The sequence below is a fragment of the Gymnoscopelus braueri genome (assembly GCF_963280865.1).
Source record: "Gymnoscopelus braueri genome assembly, chromosome: 2".
In the NCBI taxonomy this organism is placed as follows: domain Eukaryota; kingdom Metazoa; phylum Chordata; class Actinopteri; order Myctophiformes; family Myctophidae; genus Gymnoscopelus; species Gymnoscopelus braueri.
In genome coordinates, this window is record NC_137604.1 from 62,078,381 (window position 1) to 62,098,057 (window position 19,677).

Here is a 19,677-nt window from a genome sequence, read left to right on the forward strand (position 1 = left end):
GCTAGTGTCTGGTTCGCTTAAAGGGATATTTCACTTTCAAAAAAACTTTTGGTCATTTTATCGTTTACTCAGGCCTTTGTGAACCCCCCAGACAGTTTTTAAGTTGCTTGATTCAGTATTTAGATATTTGATATTCATTTTAACAGACACGCCCCCTTCCTATACAAACCCATTGTAACTTCAAACTTCATTTTAACCATGTTAGATTCATCAAAAACACCCGTCCTTGGTTCTGGTGACTCACCCTGCCCTCCTAATGCGTGAGGGGGCCATGTTTTTCCGATCATTTTTTTCATTTATTTTATTGTCTCCGCCGTAGGTGGAGAGTATGTTTTCGCTTCGTCCCGCCGTGTGTGAGCAAACATTGTTAGCCAAGCTAACATTGGTCAAGCTCCACGTGACACGTGTCAATATGTTGACACCAATGCCTTTGATTGGCTAGAGGGACGCATGACGAAATAAAATCCTTTAAATAGGTGTGTCACTTCATAAAACCACTACTTTTTGAAGTGAGGTAAGACAGGATCAATCAGTCTTGATTCGAACAGTACCTTCCAGTCCAAATCACCCGTCCGTGCGTGTGTGTGTCCCTCTGAGAACACCTAACATTGGTCAAGCAAAGGCGCAGAAGGCCAAAGCTAAGAAAGCATACTCATCTACAACAGTAACACAGAAGAGGACTATAGAGTTGAATTGATCCCACAACAACAAGGCCGAAGTCTTAATACTGTAACAATTGGCCACCTTGATCAAATACATTATGTAGCACTAGAGAAAACTGACATATAGATCAAACACACCAATCAACTGCTGAAACTGTTCAAGACAACAATGAAGATGAAGAAGACAGACAAGTATTTGAACACACAAGTCAATTACGACCACTCCCATATGACACATTGCTTCAAGAAGAACATTCTTTAGATGCAAACACTACATATTCAGTCGCCCCTGCAGAACACCAAAAACCACGCACATTCTACCAACAGTACTTTGCAGTACAAATCACCCGTCCGTCCGTGCGTGTGTGTGTTCCTCTGAGAACACCTAACATTGGTCAGTTTTACGTGACATCACAATATGTAATATAAATATATAAATAGGAGGCTGAGATCACACAATGTAACTAACTCCCATTATGCAAACTAAAGAAGCAGCAAATGAGCATCTGAAACCTGATGAAGACGCAAAGGCGCAGAAGGCCAAAGCTAAGAAACAGAGAGAAGGAATGAAATTAAGAGTATGTTTTCGCTTCGTCCCGCCGTGTGTTAGCATGGCCCCTAGCCAAGCTAACATTGGTCAAGCTCCACGTGACACGTGTCAATATGTTGACACCAATGCCTTTGATTGGCTAGAGGGACGCATGACGAAATAAAATCCTATAAATAGGTGTGTCACTTCAAAAGGCCATTTATGCCTTTTGAAGTGAGGTAAGACAGGATCAATCAGTCTTGATTGGAACAGTACCTTCCAGTACAAATCACCCGTCCGTGCGTGTGTGTGTCCCTCTTGAGAACACCTAACATTGGTCAAGCAAAGGCGCAGAAGGCCAAAGCTAAGAAAGCATACTAATCTACAACAGTAACACAGAAGAGGACTATAGAGTTGAATTGATCCCACAACAAGGCCGAAGTCTTAATACTGTAACAATTGGCCGCCTTGATCAAATACATTATGTAGCACTAGAGAAAACTGACATAGATCAAACACACCAATCAACTGCTGAAACTGTTCAAGACAATGAAGATGAAGAAGACAGACAAGCATTTGAACAAACCAGTCAATTACGACGACTCCCACATGACACATTGCTTCAAGAAGAACATCTTTTAGATGCAGACACTACATATTCAGTCGCCCTTGCAGAACACCAAAAACCACGCGCATTCTACCAAGACGACCCGTTCTACCAAGACGACCCGAGCTATTAAAATAGCACGGGTCTGCTGGCGGAGACTTGTGCTCCGAGGAGCACATTTTCTTATTTTTTTCATTTTCCAAAAACAATATTAAAAATAAATGAAAAAAATAATTGAAAAAACACGGCCCCCTCGCGTATTAAGGGGGCGGTATGAGTCACCAGAACCAAGGACGGGTGTTTTTGATGAATCTAACATGGTTAAAATGTAGTTTGAAGTTACAATGAGTTTGTATAGGAAGGGGGCGTGGCTGATTACATGAATATCAAATATCTATATAGTGAATCGAGCAACTTAAAAACTGTCTGGCGGGTTCACAACGGCCTGAGTAGAAGATAAAATGACCAAAAGTTTTTTTGAAAGTGAAATATCCCTTTAAGCCATTGGTTGCCTGGTTAGTGTTTTTGCACGTGATAACAAGATTAAATATTTTTTTGATTTTTTGTTTGTTAATGCTGTTTTCTATATACTGATAAAATACAGTATCGTCACTGCCGGAAGGAAAGCTTCTATGTCCTGATCTCTCCACACTGTCGGCTGTTGGCTCACCGATTTCCAAACACTCAGAGCTGAAAATGTGCAGATTGTAAAAGCAGATATTCTGCCTCAGTTATTCTTCTTTTTTTCTTTTTACCTTTGCAGTCGTGTGAATAAGGCCTACTGTAAATCAAATTTGCTGAAGCCTATATCTATAACTTGCTGCTTAGCAAAATGGACATTCTAAAATATATTTTTCAATATATTGTGCGGAAATGACAAACATGACAGCTTCCTGTGCGCTCTTTCCAGGGGAAGAACTTACAAACGCTCTATAGCATTTAAAGAGTTAGGAAGAATTGTCTGGTTTGAGAGAATATGTACAGTATGCCCACAACTTTACGTTGCAGGAAATGAAAGAAAAATCATGTAGTTATTATTTAATACTATTATTACGGGGCCAGAGCTCAGCTCTGGACCTGTTTTATTATTGTACGTATTCTTCTGTTTCTGCCACTTTTCGCAGTTCTGGGTGAACCGTGCTGTCGCTTTTTACGAAACTCGGCCATATGGTAGATGGTTATGAAAAACTATCAAGAAATAAATCTCACAATCTTTCGTCAAAAGGTGGCGCTATAGCACTCAATTGAAAATGCCAACTTTGAACAGGTACAACTCATGCCCTGTTTGACCTACAGCCATAAAACTTCAATACACACATGCGTCTACTCATGATGAACAACTTTAACCCTTTTGACCTCTGACCTTTAGATCTCCCACCATTTTGAATTATATGAAAAACAGTTAAAACCTATCTCCTCCTGGGATTTTTGAGTAATCTGCACGAAACGTTTTACACATGAACTTTGTACCTATGCCGACAAACTGATGCAAAAGATTTTCCATAAGTGAAAAAATGAAGCTTTAATGAGCCAATGAATATTGCAGTTTTATGACAATTATTCATCTGCCCCTAACACATACATGCAGACTCACATTTCTTTGAAACTTTGCGTTAATGTTGAGGGTCATTCCAAATATTACTGAAACCAATCTTACTCCAATTGGTCAAAGGGGGGCGCTATAGCGATTTTTTGAAAGTGCAAACTTTAAACAGGCAAAAGTCATGCCTCGTTTGGCCGACAGCCATTAAACCTGCTTACACATGTGCCTTGACTCATGAGGAACACATGTATCACGTTGACCAGTAAGCTCCCCCCTTAGATTGTCCGCAATTTTGAGCAGTTTGAAAAACACTTAAACCCAGGATTTTTCAGCTATTTGCGTGAAACTGTATCATCTGTGTGATCTCCTTTTTCACAGGTTCTTGTCTGTTGGTCCAATCGCTTCTCCCTTAAACGTGTGCCTCACAATCTGAAGGTTGCCAGTTCAAGCCTCACTTGATGCAGACTTCATTAAAGTTGCATTGCACACAACATGATTGTGTCAATTAATACATATGCAATTGATAAAGATAACATGAAATGCTTATCTGAGAAGGCTGTTTTTACAATGTATGACATACTTCATTCTGAAAATAGCCGATCTACAATCTCAAAACTTTTCAGATAGCAACGTGTTTCTGAGCTTGTAGATCGGCTGCTTTCACTGGTTCAGTTTTATCTTCAACAGACAACCTCAGCCTGCTCAAAGCTATAGCACTATAGGTAGTGTTGCAGCCTGTCAATCCAAAGATTGAGGGTTCGATTCCTGTTAATGGCAATAGGTTGACACGTCCAATCAATCCATTCTGCTTCCATCTTTCTCTCTCTTCAATCTATTGTTTCCATGTCTCTCTCTCTTCAATCTATTCCGTTTCCATGTCTCTCTCTCCGCCCTTAGATTGTCCGCAATTTTGAGCAGTTTGAAAAACACTTAAACCCAGGATTTTTCAGTTATTTGCGTGAAATGGTATCATCTGTCTGACCTCCGTTTTCACTGGATTAGGTCTGTTGGTCCAATGGCTTCCCGCTTAAGTGAATGTTTCATAACATCAAGGTTGCCGGTTCAAGCCTCACTTGGTGGAGACTTCATTTAAAGTGCATTGCAAACAACAAGACTGTATTAATGAATACATACGCAATTGATAAAGATAACATTAAATGCTTATCTGAGAAGGTATGTTTTTGCAATGTATGACATACTTCATTCTGAAAATAGCCGATCTACAATCTCGAAACTTTTCAGATAGCAACGTGTTTCTGAGCTTGTAGATCGGCTGCTTTCACTGGTTCACTTTTATCTTCAACAGACAACCTCAGCCTGGTCAAAGCTATAGCACTATAGGTAGTGTTGCAGCCTGTCAATCCGAAGGTTGAGGGTTCGATTCCTGTTAATGGCAATAGGTTGAGATGTCCAATCAATCCATTCTGCTTCCATCTCTCTCTCTATTCAATCTATTATGTTTCCATGTCTCTCTCTCTCAATTAATGCATGTGCAACTGTTAAAGGTAACATGAAATGCTTCTTGGAGAGAGTATGTTTTTGCAATGTATGACAAACTTCATTGTGAAAATAGCCGATCTACAATCTCACAACTTTTCAGATAGCAACGTTTTGTGAGCTTGTAGATCGGCTACTTTCACTAGTTTTCGTTCCGAGGAGACACAAAAATGCCTTTATTGGTAAATGGTTTGTGAACCAGTGATCTAGAGTAGTTCGGGACACAGAGGCTTGGTTCATAATGGACAGAAATACTTATAAATATCAACAGACACTACCAGTAATTGTGTCAATTAATACATAATGCAATTGATAAAGATAACCTGAAATGCTTATTTGAGAGGGTATGAAGTATGTATGACATACTTCATTCTGAAAATAAACGATCTACAATCTCAAAACCTTTCAGATAGCAACGTTCTTTCTGAGCTTGTAGATCGGCTGCTTTCACTGGTTCACTTTTATCTTCAACAGACAACTTCAGCCTGGACAAAGCAATAGCACTATAGGTAGTGTTGCAGCCTGTCAATTCGAAGGTTGATGGTTCGATTCCTGTTAATGGCAATAGGTTGAGATGTCCAATAAATCCATTCTGCTTCCATCTCTCTCTCTCTTCAATCTATTATGTTTCCGTGTCTCTCTCTCTTCAATCTATTCCGTTTCCATGTCTCTCTCTCTCTATCTCTCTTCAATCTATTCCGTTTCCATGGCTCTCTCTCTCTCTCTCTCTCTTCAATCTATTCTGTTTCCATCTCTCTCTCTCTCTCTCTCTCTCTCTCTCTCTCTCTCTCTCTCTCTCTCTCTCTCTCTCTCTCTCTCTCTCTCTCTCTCTCTCTCTCTCTCTCTCTCTCTCTCTCTCTCTCTCTCTCTCTCTCTCTCTCTCTCATTCACCAGGTCAGGTCTGTTGTTTTCTCGCTTAAGTGTGTGCCTTGAAATCTCAAGGTTGCCAGTTCAAGCCTCACTTGATGCAGACTTCATTTAAGTTGCATTGCACACAACATGATTGTTGCGAACGCGGAAGGAGGCCTCCGACCAAGTGGAGCTTACTATATCACCGTGCTTGGGTTGTGTGTGTGTGTGTGTCTGTCCCTTATTTATGGTCTTTCCGTGTGTGTTCACGCTCTCATTGGCTCGCGCCCCCATGTGACTCGAAACTCCGTGCTGAAATGCCAGCAGCTGCACTGCCTGTATACAGCTTGTGTTCACGCTCTCATTGGCTCGCGCCCCCATGTGACTCGAAACTCCGTGCTGAAATGCCAGCAGCTGCACTGCCTGTATACAGCCGGCAGAGTGCGGCAGAGTGCACTACTACAGTGTGGTTGAAATATAGCAGCCTCAGTCAATCTGCGTTCGCTTCCAGCGTTCGCGCGTCTTACTTGTGTCAATTAATGCAAGTGCAATTGTTAAAAGATAACCTGAAATGCTTATTTGAGAGTATGTCTTTTCAATGTATGATATACTTCATTCTGAAAATAGCCGATCTACAATCTCAAAACTTTTCAGATAGCAACGTGTTTCTGAGCTTGTAGATCGGCTGCTTTCACTGGTTCAATTTTATCTTCAACAGACAACCTCAGCCTAGACAAAGCTATAGCACTATAGGTAGTGTTGCAGCCTGTCAATCCGAAGGTTGAGGGATCGATTCCTGTTAATGGCAATAGGTTGAGACGTCCAATCAATCCATTCTGCTTCCATCTTTCTATCTCTTCAATCTATTATGTTTCCATGTCTCTCTCTCTTCAATCTATTCCTTTTCCATGTCTCTCTCTCCGCCCTTAGATTGTCCGCAATTTTGAGCAGTTTGAAAAACACTTAAACCCAGGATTTTTCAGTTATTTGCGTGAAATGGTATCATCTGTTTGACCTCCGTTTTCACTGGATCAGGTCTGTTGGTCCAATGGCTTCCCGCTTAAGTGAATGTTTCACAACAGCAAGGTTGCCGGTTCAAGCCTTACTTGGTGGAGACTTCATTTAAAGTACATTGCAAACAACAAGACTGTATTAATGAATACATATGCAATTGATAAAGATAACATGAAATGCTTATCTGAGATGGTATGTTTTTGCAATGTATGACATACTTCATTCTGAAAATAGCCGATCTACAATCTCAAAACCTTTCAGATAGCAACGTGTTTCTGAGCTTGTAGATCGACTGCTTTCACTGGTTCACTTTTATCTTCAACAGACAACCTTAGCCTGGACAAAGCTATAGCACTATAGGTAGTGTTGCAGCCTGTCAATCCGAAGGTTGAGGGTTCGATTCCTGTTAATGGCAATAGGTTGAGATGTCCAATCAATCCATTCTGCTTCCATCTCTCTCTCTCTCTTCAATCTATTATGTTTCCATGTCTCTCTCTCTCTTCAATCTATTCTGTTTCCATGTCTCTCTCTCTCTCTCTTCAATCTATTCCGTTTCCATGTCTCCCTCTTCAATCTATTCAGTTTCCATGTCTCTCTCTCTCTCTCTCTATCTCTTTTGAGGGGCGGCCATAGCTGAGTGGTTAGTGAGCCAGCCTAGGGAGCCAGAGGCCTTAGTTGCCCCAGGTACGATTCCAGGCCAGGCCAGCAAATGAAATTTGTCCCTGAGCAAGACTCTTAACCCCTAATTGCTCACAGGCCCTCATTGGAAACAAGACCGCAAGGACTTTCATGAACAGACCTGTTAGTAGAGGCCCTAGGAGGGGTCCACGCGTACCCTCTTATTTTTTTTTCTAGTTTAGATTTTTGGCATCCATAAGACCTCTAGTATAGGGATTTAGATGATCCCAAGAAAAAAAGTGGTCCAAAGTGTGTTTTTTTCAATGTTTTATTACCCCTATGAGACCTGCAGGATTGCTGGCTGAAATGCCAGCGAGACTGTCTGTCGAAGACTGTGGCACGCTCAAATTTAGACGTAGCCCAAAGATAGAGATATCATTTGATTCTAGACAACCTCAGGTTTCCAATGGGACCACCTTGTCATGCTACCTTGTAGGTAAGGGGGCTAAATACCTAAGGATTCAAAGTTAGACAACATTTTGTCGAGGGAAAAACGGCCATCACTATTTTCCAAATGGTCCCCTGAGCTGTCACCTTGATATAAGTGAATTGAAATGGGTTACATGTATAACTACAAGCCCCCCCTGTACATAAATGCCACATTTATGCCAATCTCATGCAGTTTTGGGCAAGAATCATGCCGTTTATTGCATGCAGTACAAATATGTAATTTCCGCCTATTGTAAAAAGGAGACCACTTTACTGTATCTATAGCTGCATGAGACCACTGTACTGTATCTATAGCTGTATGAGACCACTGTACTGTATCTATAGCTGTATGAGACCACTGTACTGTATCTATAGCTGTATGAGACCACTGTACTGCATCTATAGCTGTATGAGACCACTGTACTGTATCTATAGCTGCATGAGACCACTGTACTGTATCTATAGCTGCATGAGACCACTGTACTGCATCTATAGCTGTATGAGACCACTGTACTGTATCTATAGCTGCATGAGACCACTGTACTGCACCTATAGCTGTATGAGACCACTGTACTGCACCTATAGCTGTATGAGACCACTGTACTGCACCTATAGCTGTATGAGACCACTGTACTGTATCTATAGCTGCATGCATGAGACCACTGTATCTATAGCTGCATGAGACCACTGTACTGTATCTATAGCTGCATGAGACCACTGTACTGTATCTATAGCTGCATGAGACCACTGTCTGCATCTATATCCCACTATACTGAATCTAAACCGCTGTACTGCATATATAGATTACTGTACTCCATCTATAGACCACATACATTGACCACTGTACTGTATCTATAGACCACTATACTGCATCTCAACTCAACACAACTCAATGGGGGGGGGGGGGGGTCCACAGATGTGTCTATACACGAATCCACGGAGCGCTGCCCTGGGCGCAGCCATTGCTGCGGTGTCAACGCTCCGCGGACGCGACACCGCAGCAATGGCCGCCTACAGGCAGCTACAGGCAGCGCGTCTGTGGATTCGTCTATAGAAGCACTAGAGGGGTCTACAGATCACGCCAGTGGTCTACAGATGCACTAGAGTGGGCTAGAGAGGCACTAGGAGTGGGCTAGAGAGGCACTAGAGTGGTCTACAGATGCACTAGAGTGGTCTACAGATGCACTAGAGTGGTCTACAGATGCAATAGAGTGGTCTACAGATGCACTAGAGTGGTCTACAGATGCACTAGAGTGGTCTACAGATGCAATAGAGTGGTCTACAGGTGCACTAGAGTGGGCTAGAGAGGCACTGGAGTGGTCTACAGATGCACTAGAGTGGGCTAGAGAGGCACTAGAGTGGGCTAGAGAGGCACTAGAGTGGGCTAGAGAGGCACTAGAGTGGTCTACAGGTGCAATAGAGTGGTCTACAGATGCACTAGAGTGGTCTACAGATGCACTAGAGTAGTCTACAGGTGCACTAGAGTGGTCTACAGGTGCAGTAGAGTGGTCTACAGATGCACTGCAGTGGTCTACAGATCACGCCAGTGGTCTACAGATACACTAGAGTGGGCTAGAGAGGCACTAGGAGTGGGCTAGAGAGGCACTAGAGTGGTCTACAGATGCAATAGAGTGGTCTACAGGTGCACTAGAGTGGGCTAGAGAGGCACTGGAGTGGTCTACAGATGCACTAGAGTGGTCTACAGATGCAATAGAGTGGGCTACAAATGCACTACAATGGTCTACATACCACGACAGGGGTCTACAGATGCACTAGAGTGGTCTATAGATACAGTACAGCATTCTATAGATACAGTAGGTAGTCTATAGCTGTAGTACAGTGGTCTCATACAGCTATAGATACAGTGCAGTGGTCTATATATACAGTACAGTGGTATATAGATGCAGTACAGTGGTTTATAGATTCAGTACAGTGATCTATAGATGCAGTACAGTGGTCAAGATGCAGTACATGATCTCATGCAGCTATAGATGCAGTAGTCTCATATAGAAAGAGATGCAGTACAGTGGTCTAGATGCAGTACAGTGGTCTCATACAGCTATAGATGCAGTACAGTGGTCTTATACAGCTATAGATACAGTACAGTGGTCTCATACAGCTATAGATACAGTACAGTGGTCTCATACAGCTATAGATACAGTACAGTGGTCTCATACAGCTATAGATACAGTACAGTGGTCTCATACAGCTATAGATACAGTAAAGTGGTCTCCTTTTTACAATAGGCGGAAATTACATATTTGTACATCATGCAATAAACTGCATGATTCTTGCCCAAAACTGCATGAGATTGGCATACATGTGGCATTTATGTACAGGGGAGGCTTGTAGGTATACATGTAACCCATTTCAATTCACTTTTTTCAAGGTGACAGCTCAGGGGACCATTTGGAAAACAGTGATGGCCGTTTTTTCCCTCGACACAATGTTGTCTAACTTTGAATCCTTAGGTATTTAGCCCCCTTCCCGACAAGGTAGCATGACAAGGTTGGTCCCATTGGAAACCTGAGGTTGTCTAGAATCAAATGGTATCTCTATCTTTGGGCTACGTCTAAATTTGAGCGTGCCACAGTCTTCGAAAGACAGTCTCGCTGGCATTTCAGCCAGCAATCCTGCAGCTCTCATAGGGGTAATAAAACATTGAAAAAAAACACACTTTGGACCACTTTTTTTCTTGGGATCATCAAAATCCCTATATTAGAGGTCCTATGGATGCCAAAAATCTAAACTAGAAAAAAAAATAAGAGGGTACGCGTGGACCCCTCCTAGGGCCTCTACTATGTTAAAGGAATTATCCTTATCTCTTCAATCTATTCCGTTTCCATGTGTCTCTCTCTCTCTCTCTCCGATCTACAATCTCACAACTTTTCAGATAGCAACGTATTTCTGAGCTTGTAGGTCGGCTGCTTTCACTGGTTCACTTTTATCTTCAACAGACAACCTCAATCTGTACAAAGCTATAGCACTATAGGTAGTGTTGCAGCCTGTCAATCCGAAGGTTGAGGGTTAGATTCCTGTTAATGGCAATAGGTTGAGATGTCCATTCAATCCGTTCTGCTTCCATCTCTCTCTCTCTTCAGTCTATTATGTTTCCATGTCTCTCTCTCTCTCTTCAATCTATTCCGTTTCCATGTCTCTCTCGCTCTCTCTCTCTTCAATCTATTCCGTTTCCATGTCTCTCTCTCTTCAATCTATTCCTTTTCCAAGTCTCTCTCTCTCTTTCTCTTCAATCTATTCAGTTTCTCTCTCTCTCTCTTTCTCTTCAATCTATTCCGATTCTCTCTCTCTCTCTCTCTCTCTCTCTCTCTCTCTCTCTCTCTCTCTCTCTCTCTTTCTCTTCAATCTATTCCGTTTCTCTCTCTCTTTCTCTTCAATCTATTCCGTTTCTCTCTCTCTCTCTTTCTCTTCAATCTATTCCGTTTATCTCTCTCTCTCTTCAATCTATTCCGTCTCTCTCTCTCTCTTCAATCTATTCCGTCTCTCTCTCTCTCTCTCTCTCTCTCTCTCTCTCTCTCTCTCTCTCTCTCTCTCTCTCTCTCTCTCTCTCTCTCATAATTATGTTCTTTTAGAAAGTGAGCAACAGCAACAGTCCACCTGGCCTATTCCCATGGATTGGATCTACCCACCTCACCTGCTGTCATTCCCTCTCAATCCATAATCACACCTGCCCTCACTCACTCCTCATTAGTCTCTCCCTCTCTCTCTCTCTCTCTCTCTCTCTCTCTCTCTATTCCCTGGCCCCGCTTATCGCTGCTTGCAGCTATATTTTAATACTTGTCATTGTATAAAAACTACAGACACACTTAACTAAGCAAAACTCAAGCAGTAAACTCAACCTGGCGTCATTATTTTTGTCTTTTGTTATTATAGCAAACATTAACAACACAAAGAAAATCTAATATTTTCAAAATTGAAGAGCAAAAATAGCCAACCTACAGAGATAAAACAGATGGACTATTTGTGCTACTTTTGCCCGACAATGTCATACTGTACAATTCATTTTAAAGTAGAGTATTCATTTATGAAAACAAAAACAAAAGATGAAATATGGAGATACCAGCTTTCTGCAGCAACCTGGGTCATTGTGTGTACATTCACGCAAGAACGCATATTTTGAGAAGGAACTTTCAAAGTGTAACAATTGTTTCTCGGACCAAAAGAAAAAAGTTATTTAAACCGTGAAAGTGTCTGTAACTTATCTGTCGTAATAATCATTTTGTTTTATACAGTACCATTGTCAGTATAGACTCTGGCTATTCCCAGTATAGCTGTACCCAGCCAGTGTATACAGCTGAAAATAGCCGATCTATAAGCTCACACAACGTATCACGGTGTGACACGTTGTGTGAGCTTATAGATCGGATATTTTGTCGGCAAATGACACCAGCACGTAACGCGGTATGAACCAGGCCTTAGTTCCACTCATGCAGTTGCTAAAACGAAAAAATTGCGGTCAGCGCCGAGATTCACAAGAACTGTGAGCCGAAACTGGTGTTACTGTGGGTGTGTCAGCCATATCCTACTGAGGTAGAGGAACGCTGTTCAATGGAAGAAAAATAGATGAAACAAAGGGAATACACCCAGGTAGCAAATCATGTCAGATTTCTAGTGTGACGACGTCTCCACGCCCCGCCGACCGGAGCGTCCGCTCGTCGCGACCCGACGTCTCCACGTGACGTCCTTGATCAGCGTTTACCGTGCGCTGCGCCGAGCACACACCAGGCGTAGCGCTGGCGGGCCGGGTGGGTCCGCGAGCGGCCGAGTAGTGTGGCGCTGTCGTATATGACCCCCCCCCCCCCTCATATATTGCGAACCCCCCCTCGTATTTGACCCCCCCATTTATTGTAAACCCCCCTCCCTCCCACATATTTATATATAAACACATGTAATAAAGGAGCCCAGATGTGAACTTAGTTTTTTTTTCGTTTTATTAAAATAGTAAAAGAAAGTTACAAATCACAATTGTACAAGGCAGGATGATGTGGGCTATCACAGTTCTGTTGGGCTTCTCTTGTCTGTAACAATAGTCAGTGGTGTAAAGCATTGGTTCTCAAAGTGGGGTCCGGGGACCACCAGGGATCCTTGGGGGGGTCCCCAGTCAAATGATTGATAGGAACCAAATGGACCCTTGTGGGTCTGTAACTCTGAGTGTACAAATGTACACTCTCAGAGTTCTCATTCTCAGAGTTCGATTAACATTGGTTTTACAGTATATATTGGGGTCCCAGAGGTATAGATGCCATTAAATTGGGGTCCGTAGCCTAATGCATGTCAAACTGGGGGTCCTTGAAATTAAAATGGTTGAGAATCACTAGATAGCCATAAAAACCTTCTCTTATTGGGGTCCCTGGCTTATCTTTTCAAATGGGGGTCCGCGGGGTAATAAGTGTCAATTAGGGGGTCCTTGACATGAAAAAAGTTTGAGAAGGACTGGTGTAAAGTAACTAAGTACATTTACTCAAGTACTGCACTTAAGTACCATTTTGAGGTATTTTTACTTACTGGAGTATTTCCAATTTTCAGTACTTTTACTCCACTACATCTCAGACAAACATTGTACTTACTATATTTTTTGACAACTTTAGTTACTTTGTAGATTTTGATTACAAAACATACATTACCCACTTCAGCCCTATATACATGTCAGCCATTTGAAAATAGCTGATCTACAATCTCACAATGGGTTGCTATGCAACACATTGTGAGCTTGTAGATCTGCTATTTTCAAAAGATTGATATACATTTTAGACCATTAGGACAGTCTGCATAATGAGTATTACTTTTACACAAGAAATGTTTGAATTCCGGACTTACCACAGTGAGGATATGCATTTTCTCAATATGTCAAACAAGCAGTAAAATAAACCCCACAAGGTGTAATATTTACAGTTAAAATAGTAAATTGACCATACCATAGCAGCATTAGAAAAGAGATAAAACAGTGCAACTACATACATGTGTATCTATGACATTGTAAATACCATCATTGACAGTTATACTTATTTAGTCTTGCTGTATATAGATTGCCTGCTGCTAACCCTAAAAATGTATGATAGTAAACAGAAAGAGGATGAGGCCCCATCAGAGCTGACATTGACCAGAAAGAGAATCATTTGATGTTGGTCCACTTGAAGAGAACTCAGTTTGGTTTGTTAAGGGTCTGTATGTTACAAGGCAATGTAGCCTGGTAGAAAAGGAAAAAAAGAAAACAAGTCTTCCGAGCGTGCTACTCTCATCTTCATCTGAAGCCCCTTTCAGAAAACGTAGAGTCTGCAACTCCAGCCTGGTCAACCTCTTATGGCTGGCAATGCGTCACGTGGCTTCTGCAATGACAATTAAAGAACAAAGTCAGTAATTGAACAAATTACTGTGCATACACTGGATCATTTAGTGTACATCTTTTCCTCTCTTGGTAGCTAGATGCAAGACAATACAATACTATGAAAGTAAAGATATGTAAGACAAACTTCCAACACCATGGAAATGAAATAAGCTGATTTAAATGAATTACAGTAAATAAAGCAGTTAGAAAATTAAAACTTACAATGATTTCTCCAATGGTGCCGTCTGCAGGTTCTCCTGCCATGTCGCCTCATGACCCCAGTAGACCTGGAAGTTTGTAAGAAAAACAAGTCTGACCCTTGACATGTGTTAACTGCAAGGCTTCTGACCTATGTGTGACCATGCCCTGAATCCTCCTCACAACTTGAGAAGTAGATGGGAAGGCATGTTTTGAACTGTACTTAAACAGGTTAAGGTTAATACTATATGCTTCCAGTCTCTAGTTTAAAGTCTTCTTTCAATCACCATGATATGCGTGAAATTATGGTCCCATTTCTTTTAAAATTGACGATCCAACCAATAGCATTCATTTGGTGCAGAGCTTGGTCAGGTGGGGGGGGGGAGGAGGAGGCTGGCTGTGGGGCAGTGGAGCAGGTTGCAGAGCTTGGTCAAGGGGGGGAAGGAGGGAGGAGGAGGCTGGCCTTCAGATGATGGATGTCCTCCTTGATGGAGGTCAGGTGTTGAACTACGGGAAGCAAAAAAAAGAGGGGGGGTAAATGAATACAGAGTTTCATGGGTTGTTTCGGTATAAACACAAACATCTTGAGCATGTAGGCTACTATGAAGCTGGACTTAAGGTTAGGCGAGGCAACTTCCTAGTTTTCAGGGGATTCACTTACCAGGTATCGCCAATTGGCCGCCCAGTGTCTTCGGTGCTGCCGAAGAGAGTGTGGTGTGATTGAGGCCGTACGCTCTGTGAGTGCCACCCAGGCTGTGACATCGTAGGGCTTAATGGGGTGAGACATCGCAGGGCTTGATGGGGTGATGGACACTCTATAACACATTTAAAAATATACAATTAAATCACTGATGATTGAAAAGCAAAAATGGGAATCGAAGCGGTCACAAAAATACTAACCATCGCTACTGCTCAGCAATAGCTGGCGTTTTGATGGCTGGGACATTCCAGGGCTTGGTGATCGAAAAATAAATAAATAATCAAAATCTACTGCAATATAGATTGCAATTTAGCAAATGGCAAAAATAGCAGATCTACAAGGAGAGAGGCATGCTGTGTTGGACAGCTTGGTTGTTTACAATTAGAAAAATCTCATCTTACCAACACAAAGAGTTGTCGAGGGACAGTGGTGCAAGGCAGTCTGGACTCGGATTCACTGGTGTCACTGTTCTGGAAAAGAAAACACAAGGGTAAGTTGTTTCTCAGTTGAGATTGCAATTCACCAGGGTCATTAACAAACTCAGTTGGATTACACTCTGGAGCATCCAGTTCAACATTCTGAGAGGGCCCAGCCTCATCAGATTGAACTGTGCTTTGACTAAGTTGGCAGTCTGTTTCTATCAAGACCATTTCACTCTTAAAATCAGAGACTTCACAATTTAGATGACTCCTACTTTTGTGGGCATTGAAGGAGGAATAGACATTACTACGGTAGTTACGATTTTTGAATGACAATCCACCATTTCATTGTGTTTTAAATGTGTCCTTAAATGACTAAAAAGAGTTGTGTCTTTAAAAGGTTGAGTGAATTTACATACTGCACAGACAAATGACACACTTTCCAGCTGATTGTAACTTTGAAAAACTTTCTGGGTATGTAACCTGGATAAATGAATTTAAGGCATTTATTGACTGAAATGTGCACACACAGTCATTGTAGAGACAGGGCAATGGACTGACTGAGGAGATATTGCTATGATGCAAACGGTAGTGTTCCAGCAGTTGAGCCCTTTTCTCAAAGTTGCAGTGTGGCCAGGTCTGCTTATTATAAGCCACGTTAGCCTTGTTTTCCCCAGTTAAGTTGCCAGTAAATAATGGTAGTTGCGGGTTAATTGCAGTTGTGAGCTTGTAGATCAGCTATTTTCAAATAGCCGACGTTTGAAGTGGCCTATAGTTGCTTCTTTTGGGCTTGTTTTCTTAGACCTGGTTGCTTATTGCTCTCGCGAAATCTGGCAACACTGGTGAGGCGACGTTACATAAAATTACTATTACCACTACTGAAAATGGGTTATGATGACCATCATGGAAATATTTCCATCGACATGGAAACACTGGCAACTCATTCACTGACAAAAGACCGCTTTTTATCGTCAGCCCAGTTGTTTAATAGTACAGTCTGCAGATTGGCGATAGCATTAGCTTCGCTAGCGCGCTAACTGCTAAGCTAACAGCAGCGTCGCCTTGGCTTATGGCTGAATCTACAAATGCATAAACTAACACTAAAACAACAACCAAACACTAAACGCATTTAATCAGTAAGGTACACACAATGAGAAAATATGATTCTAAGCCAAAGAATAACTTACCAGTTTCGGCACGGATTCTGCTCCCCAGCAGCGAAGTGCAGTGAAGAACAATGGCGGATTTTCCACTTTGGAAAGAGCTCTCGTCATTACGTAAGTGACGTCACACGACGTGAGAGAGAGAGAGATGGATGTCCACAGACAGAATATATATATATGTCTGTATGATAATTCTAATCCAATCTCACTACTTCATTAGAGGTTATGAATTGTTATGAAATTACCTCAATAACAGCTGGAATTTATATCACAATATTTCTGTCTATAATGGAAAATATTAATATCAAGTCAGGGTGAAGTGTTGATAATTTATTAAGAAGATTCAGCAAATCAACAGCAGTAAAGATCAGTATAGATCTAAATAGTCATATAATTATATATTCTAAATATAAGGCTGACACATAGTTTATACAAGTACAGATTTGCTGACAGGGTGAGTGAGAGTAAGCTCAGCTTCAATAAGATGGCATGCTAATGGAAGATAAGAGGGTGTGTCCACACATTTGCAAAGTGGACACTTAAGATGCTAAAATCAAGCATTCATGGTCAAATCAAACATTCACAACACATCAGCATTGATAGATGTGTGTCCGCAGACAGACAAACAGAGACAGAAAATATCTGTAGGCTGTCTGATAATTCTATTCCAATCTCACTACTTCATAAGAAGTTATATTCATAATGAATTAATGTGTGTTATTAACAATATGCCACTTGAGTATTAAATAATAGTTAAAGGTAACACAAGAAAATTATTTAATTGTATTTTAAATAGGAATTAAATCCCAATACACAGAATTAACAATGCAATGAGTAAATACAGTGCAATAAGACTGAATCCTAGGTCACCTTACTTTGTTTTGATCACTAAATAACACCAAGCTTAGGTTCAGGGTGAAAAATAGCACAAAAAAAACTAATGGGATCCATAAACGTGCTTTATTATGTCCTCACAAGTATGAGTCCTCACAAGTATAGTAATACTGAGAGACAGAGAGACAGAGAGTCTTGTCCTCAACATGGACAGCGTCACACTGGTGCGACAATAGACGCTCACGACACATCGCCACGCATTTCAATGAGCGGGACCCCTTCAGCGTGGGGACAGACCAGGGTCGTCGGTCTTCGGCACGCCCAGAAACTACCAGCCTGACGTCAGCGGTCACGCTCAGTTGCTAGCTGGGCAGAAGGGGGAAAAAAGACATAAGAAGAAAACAGATGACATGTAAGTAAGACCCAGTTATTTTGAGTTAAAGAAGAGGGATAAGAGAGAGGAGAGGAGAGGAGAGGAGAGGAGAGGAGAGGAGAGGAGAGGGAAAAAGAGAGAAGAAAGGAGGGGGTTGCAAAAAAACAGAAACGAGGAGTGGAGGTAAAGAAAGAGAAAGAAACATGCACTAAGTTGACAAACAGCAGCTGGAGAGAGCATCAACTTCCCTCTGTGTGTGTGTGTGTGTGTGTGTGTGTGTGTGTGTGTGTGTGTGTGTGTGTGTGTGTGTGTGTGTGTGTGTGTGTGTGTGAGTGAGAGAGGAGTGTGTTCATGTGGATCCTTCAAAGAGAGGACAGTGAACAGGGTGGTGACTGGAGAGAGAGAGAGAGAGAGAGAGAGAGAGAGAGAGAGAGAGAGAGAGAGAGAGAGAGAGAGAGAGAGAGAGAGAGAGAGAGTTGTTACGGACACAATAACACATAAATATGCAGGCGGGCTACTGTGACACACACACACACACACACACACACACACACACACACACACACACACACACACACACACACACACACACACACACACACACACACACACACACACACACACACACACACACACACACACCTCTGGTGAATCGCTGAGCTGAGACTGTCACTTGGAGAGAGAGAGAGAGAGAGAGAGAGAGAGAGAGAGAGAGAGAGAGAGAGAGAGAGAGAGAGTGAGTTCCGGTGGGTGCCAACTTCTGTCCCTGCGGATTAGACAAACGCTCATGGCAATGGGTCCACACCCCCCCCCCCACACACACACACACACACACACACACACACACACACACACACACACACACACACAGTAGTAGTAGAACTATTGGACTGTGTGTCTGATTATACAGACTCTGTCACCATGCTGTCAACACTCTGTGCTTTTGTCACATTATTTTAAATCCAGCGCTTGATATTTGATCAAAGCTTTTCTTGCTTGACAATACATACAACGGATCTGTGTCATTTTAACATTTCTTTGGCCATTAAAAAATAGCAGATATACAAGCTCATAGCGCGGCACCGAGTGCCACGCTACGGGCTCGTAGATCTGCTATTCTTGAAAAATAAACGTGAAAATGTGTTCAAATCTTTGAATATAAATATATTTTTTAAGCGAACGTTTGTAACTCAATCTTTGTTTCCAGGGGGTCCCTGGAAGAACATATTTTACAAATTCTAAGATTTGCACACATTTTCACGATTTTAACAAAATAGCAGATCTACAAGCTCATAGCTATGAGCTTGTAGATCTGATATTTTTTAATAGCCAAAGAAATCTAAAATGACGTTACCGGTCTTAATGGGTTAAACGCCTTTGATTGATTGATTGATTGAATGTTTTATTTACAGGATTGTTTAGTTTTTTTTAAGATATTTTTTTGTCTTTTTCTGCCTTTTCTTGCTAGAATACAGACAGCAGACTGATGGGAAACGGGGAGAGAGAGAAAGGGAGTGACACGCAGCAAAGGTCGTCGGGAGGCATAGCAGCCTAGGTGCCCGGGCCGCTACGCCAGCCGTCCGGGCCATTTACAGGATTTTTAACAGTAGAGCTAGTACAGTCAAAGGTTAAAGGATAACTCAAAAGGTCCCCAGTGGTCCATTGTACCTTACCTTAACTGCATGCATTTATGTTTGAAATGGTCCATTTTTTAAAATTATTATTTTAGCCAATCTACAAGCTATTTTCACACATATTTTTTTTCCTGAACGCAGCTCTTGTTTTTAATTGTTTATAACAGCTGTATTTTTGGAAATTCCAGCAGTTAGGCGCTTCTTC

The 19,677-nt window shown here is 41.8% G+C and overlaps 1 long non-coding RNA gene across 1 annotated transcript; it reads right to left on the bottom strand.

The window, feature by feature from the left end:
• Positions 1-14,585: 14,585 nt before the first annotated feature.
• LOC308101478 lies at positions 14,586-15,520 on the bottom strand. Its single transcript, XR_013934531.1, has 3 exons — positions 15,451-15,520; positions 15,011-15,164; positions 14,586-14,856 (listed from the first exon to the last, which is right to left on the bottom strand). It is a non-coding gene; the product is annotated as an uncharacterized lncRNA (long non-coding RNA).
• Positions 15,521-19,677: the final 4,157 nt, after the last annotated feature.